The sequence below is a fragment of the Piliocolobus tephrosceles genome, chromosome 10 (genome assembly GCF_002776525.5).
Source record: "Piliocolobus tephrosceles isolate RC106 chromosome 10, ASM277652v3, whole genome shotgun sequence".
Lineage (NCBI taxonomy): Eukaryota > Metazoa > Chordata > Mammalia > Primates > Cercopithecidae > Piliocolobus > Piliocolobus tephrosceles.
Window position 1 is genome coordinate 17,493,274 of NC_045443.1, and position 7,339 is coordinate 17,500,612.

Below are 7,339 nucleotides of genomic sequence, written 5' to 3' on the forward strand. Positions count from 1 at the left end.
GACTGTACTAATTTACATTCCAGCCAACAATGTAAAAGAGTTCCCTTTTCTCCACATCTTCACCAGCACTTTTTATTTTTTGTCTTTTTGATTATAACCATTCCAACTGGAGTGAGGTGACATTGTGGTTTTGATTTGCATTTCTATGATGATTAGTGATGTTGAACATTTCTTTTGGGTATCTGTTGGTCATTTGCATGTCTTCCTTTGAGAAATGTTTCTTCAGGTCTTCTGCCTATTTTTATAGAAAGAATACATTTTGATGTTCTATTATACAGTAGGGTGCCTATAGCTAATAACAATGTAGTGTATATTTCAAGGCAGCTAGAAGAGAAGATTTTTAATCTTGTCACCTCTAAAAAATGATAAATCTTTAAAGTGGTGGATGTGGTAATTACCCTGGTTTGATCATTTTACTATGTATTCATACACTGATACCTCACATTGTACCCCATAAATATGTACTATTATTATGTGTCAATTATAAATAAAAAATTAATTTAAAAATGGTTGACTCTCTATCCCAAAGATTTACAATGACTTTATTTGACAAGCACAGATGTAATGATAGAGATTCTTCTAATAAAGTATTTCATAATTAGGGAAGTTGTAATTTGCTAACAGAGCTCACAACAGCTGCCTGTCGAATAAGACAATATGCTTTTCCTCTCCCTACTGGGCCTAATTCCCCGGTAACCTTATTGAAAATGTGCATGGGCTACAAAACTAAAGATTAACTGTCCAGGGACCTGCTTCCTGGAGCTTATTTGAAGATTAAATCAAATGGCAGACAATATATATTTGGTAATACGGCTTTGTTGCAGTCTTTTCCCATGTAGTGCTAAGTGTAATAGAAGAAGATGACACTTTATGGCTATTAAAAAAAGATTTTTCTAAATGTGAAATAGTTTTGTTCTCATGCTGAAATAGAAGTGAATAATTTATTTCTTCATAACCAAAAGCATTTTCTGCTTTTTGAACATATAATAAAGACTCTCTACTTACAAATTTTCCATAATTACAAATTGTTCAGTCTTTTAAAAGGTGATTATTATTCATTATCTATTTATTTCATAACAAATGCCACTAAAGGTGTTAAAGATAAGTTTAAAATGCCAACTAAGATATTGCAACACTTTAATTAAATGGAAAGCAGTTTATATGTATATTTAAAAACATAGCTTTTAGACTACACCTTAGTAAATGCATTTTTAACAAATCATAGAAAGATAGATGAAGATGCTCTGCTTTTAAAAATATTATATTTAGAATGCCTGTGCAGAGACAGTGAAGTGTGATTTGTCCTCATAGCAGACATCTGAAGAACAAGTGACATTCTTACACAAAATCCATATTGGTGATGTATTTAATTACAGAGCTGATTGAAATTGACAGATTTAGTGACCTGCGTTTGCACTTGTGGTGATTGATGTATGCTTCAACTCTGGTTACTTTTAAACCAATTCACATATTGCTCAATACTATAATATCATCCTGTCAAATTGCAAACTACATTTTTACAAGTTGGGAGACTAGAGAGAGTGCATGTTTAATTAAAAGGAGATAGAGATGAATTGTTTAAAAACACCTATACAACTGTTAAAGTGGGACCACTGTTATTTGAAAGCGGAGTGAAGGAAAATTCAATACACTTACTCAGGCATTTATGTTCCTAGAGTCATCTTTTCTCTTCTAAAAAGATACTTGACTGCTGCTTGTGTAAGAAAGAGGTCCCAGAGCCTTCTACTGCTATCTCTAAGGCCTTGCTTTCTTTGGTATGATGTCAGCATTTAAAAATAAGTAAAATTCATGTCTTAGAACAAGGAGCGACCTCAATGATCTTGTAACCCAAATCTCCTGTCTGTTTTTGTCTGGTTGTGTTTCCTTGTTACTCTGGCTAGAGAGCTGCTACCCAGAGAGGTAACTTGTCTGTAGAGGGAACAAAATTGGTTTTACGGCATAAAACTGGGGCTTGAGTTCACGTCTTTTCTGTTTCAGTTCAATGTACCTTCACACTATATAGAATTCCCTTCTCTAGATACTTTTCACTCCTTAACTCACTTTGTTGGCTATGGACATATAAGGATTACAGCCTTTAATATCCAATGATCCACTTAACTTAGGTACTTCTAATTACATTTTAAATAACAGTAAATGAACCATTGATTGAATCTTGCTGTATACCACACTCTGAAATATATCCTTAACATAAATTATGTCTCACAACGTATATGCAAGGTAGGTGACATTGCTGTCAATTTATTGATGTGTGGTGAGACTAAGGGAAGTTCAGCAAACTTTACAAATGGCCTTGGGTGCTAAGTAGATGAAATTTGAATCCAGTGTTGTTGAGTACAAGGGCCCACAACTCTTTTTACCACATAACACTATTTTCTCATACCAGAAAAAAGGTCTTAAAATAGACTTCTTGACTGTCAGAATGATAAATAACTCTTGAAGGAGGTTGTCACGTATCTAATTGTTAAGAATAGAGATTCACAGTCTTGGGTGGTTTAAATATACATCTTTCCAAAATGTAAGATAGCTAGGTAGCATAGTCTCCAAAGTCTCTTTCCCAGATATAGAAATTTATGCTGGAATTAAATTTGTCACTTCGTTGAAAGATAGTAGTTTTAACAATGTGAGGGTCATTGGAAATTTTAAAATTATACAAACAAAATCGTTTAAATCATCATTCCAACTACTTAGGCAAGCCTGTTCCTTTCCCAATATTTCTTAGTTTCCTTAATATATGATGAACTGGAGAGGAGTAAGCATAAACGTCCCTCCTGTCTTTATTGACTCAAAATGTTTGCTCCCTTTTTAATTCCTTATATGGCAACTCATCTCTACTCCAATTCATCCCACTCATGAACTTATGCTTTCTTCTTCATTCCTTAAATTGTCATGAAAAGATATGTCATAGAAAAATGGCGAAACAAGATAACTAAAATTAAATGTTAGAAGTACTGTATATTTTAGCCCTTCCTGTGCCAGCTTGGACTGTTTCTACTTAGACTCTACTTGTCACCACTTCCTATATCTGTTAAGAACTCTTTTTCATGTTTCCTGCTCTTTGACTATTGAGTTTTTGGTTTTGCTATAATGCAATGCCATAGGAAACACAAAAATTCAGCATACAATTCATATATATATATATATATAAAGCAAACTTTCTTGTTTTGGTCCTCTCCCATTAATTGTTTGATTTCTTATCTAATCAATTTATAAATAAACATTATTAAAAATTGTAGACTAGATAAAAAAGTATATTTCTAATTTCTCCTCAAGCTCCCCTATCCCCCTCAGAAAATATTTAACAAATTAAAAAATGTTATAAACCCAAAGAATAGAAAAAATGGGGAGAAGTTAGGAGATAACTAATACCGGAAAATTTTTAGAAGATGGAAAGAAAAAAAAAAAGCAAAAATAGGTGAAACCGAAGAACATACAAGAGTTAGGCACCAACAGGAGCCATGCAGATTTAAACCATTGATCTCTAAAAGAGTTTAAGAGTTGAAAACACCAGACTCTCTGGAACATAAAAGAGTAAGGGGATCAAGTAGGGTTCCATTTACAGAATGAGGCATTTTAAGCAAGAAAGGATTTAATATAGGAAATTAGTTTTTTTACACTATTGAAAGAGCTGGTAGATTAACTTCTGGACTGGCTCTCCTGAAAGATGAAAAGAGCAATACAGAGCAGAAACTCTAAAGAGATTACTTCTGAAGGGGCTGTGGAGTTATGAAATCAAGCAGGTACCCATAATGCATGTTGCAATCATGCCACAACTGCTACTTCATACTTAGGAATCTAGAGAACAGACTATAGAATTCCACGATGTCTAAGTCATATAGAGAACCCTAGCAGAAGGAGGGTATGATGAGATTAGGTGGTCAATCCACAGTGTTTCCCTCAGTAGGTATGAGGAACAGGATTAAAAACGTGTCCATTACAATCAATTTTTCCCTCCTTATCCTAGGAAGCCAGGCGATTACTCACTGGGTACTCAAACAAGAGAAGAGACATTTGTTTTTCTGAATAAATTTATTATAGGATACTTGCCATCGGGGCAATGAATGAGAAGAGTGAGGCATTGTACTGAAAACAGAGGAATCAAATATAGAGAATGATGAAACTTTCACCCTCCTCTTACAAAGAAAAACCAGGCCATACATAAGAGGATTAAAGGGGTACGAATCTGAATTATAGCTGCTGTAGTCTGAATGTGTCCTTCAAAATGTATGTGTTAGAAACTCAATCCCTAATGCAATAGTATTGGGAAGTGAGGCCTAATGGGAGGTGTTTAAGTCGTGGGGGCTCTGCCCTTGTGAATGGATTAATGCTGCTATACAAAGGGTTAGGGGAGTAGGTTCTTACTCTTCTGCTCTTCTGTCATGTGAAGAAGAAAGTGTCTCCCATTCCAGAGGATGCATTGTTCAGGGTACTATCGTGAAAGTGGAGACTTAGACCTTACCAGACGTCAGATACTGGCACCTTGATCTTAGACTCCCCAGTCTCCTGAATGATGAGAAAGTAATTTCTGTTCTTTCTAAATTACCCAGTCTGGAGTATTCCATTATAAAAGCACAAAACAGACTAAGACAATGTCAGCTTTCTCAAACTTGTAAACTAGATAACAAAGGAACATTGACAGTAAACAATTTCAATATAAATTTTTATAAACAAGCTATCAAAATATGAGGTTAACATAAAAGTAATTTCAGACATAATATCTTTTTTAAAAGGCTATGAGTGACCCTCTTGGAATTGAAACAGAATGATTGAATACTCCAGGTGTAAGAGAAGCATGAGGTAATAAGGTAGGGTGAGGGACAAGAAGGAAGGGAATGAAAAAAATCAAAGGAAAGTGATAGATTACTTGATATGCTGGGGAATATTAAGATTCTGTAATTTTGTCAGCACATTTGAAAACATTTAATAAGAGGTATGTAGACATGACACAGAAAAATTTAAAGTATATTTTTATCTTCGGGAAAAACTAAGCATGTAAAGTATATATTTGACAGATATTTTATATCTAAATAATAGATAATAGTCTTAATTATGTAAATCTTAAATATTTATTGTACATAATAATGAAATTTTTCATATTGAGATTTGAGAAGTGAACTATGTACATGCTCATATAGAGATATATAATTGTTAGATTCTGTATTCATTTCAAAAATGTTACCATTGTATAATGGTGATATTTCAAAGAATCCAGAATTAAAAATTATATATAGAGTATAGTTGTGTTACTTATATATATATCAATCAATATAAACAGTAAAGACTAAAGGTTGAAGTGTATTGTGTCTTGAGAGTAGGCTGTGGTGAGGAAGTATATTAGAGGCAGTGGCGTTTTCTTGCAAATCTTTTTAAGTAGATGGATTTTAAAAATACATAAAAGCATTACTTAAATTATGCTTTAATGGTACATAAAAGTACTACAAATTCATTAAAGAATAGCTAGAAAATGCAGACTTTGTGTGTGAAGGAGCACACTTTATTGGGAAGCAGAGTGCTGCACAGTGACGAACAGACAAAGACGCCCAATGGGTACTTACACATCTTACTCCAAAAGACACACAAGATGTTTTGCTAATAAAAGTCATTGGTAACAGATTCTCTTGGGCAACTACCCCAACCTCATCCCTTTCGGGAGATGGGAAATCCCCCAACAATTTTCTTGATGGCAGCTGTGGTTCACTAGAAATAGATCCCCTTCCTGTTTCTTATAAAGAACACTTTCTTTAGATTTTTTGAAGTCTTCATTTGTTCCTTTTATTCTAAGTTCTCTTAAGGCCATCAGACCAGTTTTTGTACAAATTGCCTTGATGTCAGCACCAAAGAGGTCATCTTTAGCCATGCTCAAGTAGTGCAGGGTTACATCATTGACCACCCTCATCCTGCTTATGTGAATCTGAATGATGTTCTTCTCATTCTTTTCATCAGGCAGGGGGACCTCGATCTTCCTGTCAGTGCAGTCTGGTCTGATGAATGCTGGATCCAAAGTTTCTATGTGGTTTGTGGCCATAATAGCTTTCACATCTCCTCTAGAATCAAATCCATCCAACTGGTTCAAGAGTTTCAACATTGTTCACTGAATTTCTCTCTCACCACCAGAATTTGAGTTATATCTTTTTGAACCAATGGTATCTATTTCATCATAAACATCATGAATGGTGCCTGTTCTTCAGCAACTGGAAACAATTCCAGTATGGGTTTGAGCCCATCACCTAGGTACTTCTGAATAAATTCAGAGCCAGTCACTCTCAATAAAGTGGCTGAGGTTTGGTTAGCTGCTGCTTTGACTAACAAGGTTTTACCTGTGCCCAGTGGACCATAGAGAATGACCCCCTTGAGGAGGCTTTATACCCATCTCTTCATAGTATTCAGAATAGGTGAGAGGAGGCTCCACAGATTCCAGATTCCTTAATTTTCTGAATTTGGTCGTCCAACCCTCCAGTATTGCCATAGGTCTCCTGGGGGGCCTTTTCCACCTCCATCACTGTGACCAGGGGATCTGTGTCATCCATCAGCACCCCTATCATGGCATGCACGTTGTGGTTGAGCAGGACCAAGCCAGGTCCAGCAGATCCTTGTCAACAAATGAAAGAATGTAGTGTTCTGAGCTCACAGATATGGATACGATGTCATGATTGTCATGGATGATCTCTTCCAACGTTCCTACTGACAACAGGGTCCCCCTCATTTCATCCACTTTTGATCTTTCCTCCTCTTACTTTTCTTCTAATGGTTTTATTTGTTCCTGATTTATCATGAATTCTTCCTCTATGAGAAGATAGTCTTTACTTCTTTCTAACTTCAGTAATTTTAACCAGCACTGAGTGTGAATCATCACCATGGCAGTTTGCTGGCAGCATCTGGTCTCTGTTTTCTTCTTTTTCCCACTATAGTTGGTACAGGAGGTTCATATTTCCTTTTCTTGTCTGTCATCCTTCTTGACCTCCAGGACTGTGACCACCACTCTGACTTTGACCCATCTTGCCTTGGCCCCAGACATTTTTAAAGGAAATAATAAAAAGTAAAATAGAACAGTTGATGATAATCGCTAAAAACATACTGATAGGCCGGGCACGGTGGCTCAAGCCTGTAATTCCAGCATTTTGGGAGGCTGAGAAGGGCAGATCACGAGGTCAGGAGATAGAGACCATCCTGGCTAACATGGTGAAAACCCGTCTCTATTAAAAAATACAAAACCTAGCCGGGCATGGTGGCGGGCGCCTGTAGTCCCCAGATACTCGGGAGGCTGAGGCAGGAGAATGGCGGGAACCCGGGAGGCGGAGCTTGCAGTGAGCTGAGATCCGGC

The 7,339-nt window shown here is 36.1% G+C and overlaps 1 pseudogene; it reads right to left on the reverse strand.

Moving 5' to 3' along the window:
* Positions 1 to 5,644: 5,644 nt before the first annotated feature.
* On the reverse strand, positions 5,645 to 7,013 carry LOC111552100 (annotated as a pseudogene).
* Positions 7,014 to 7,339: the final 326 nt, after the last annotated feature.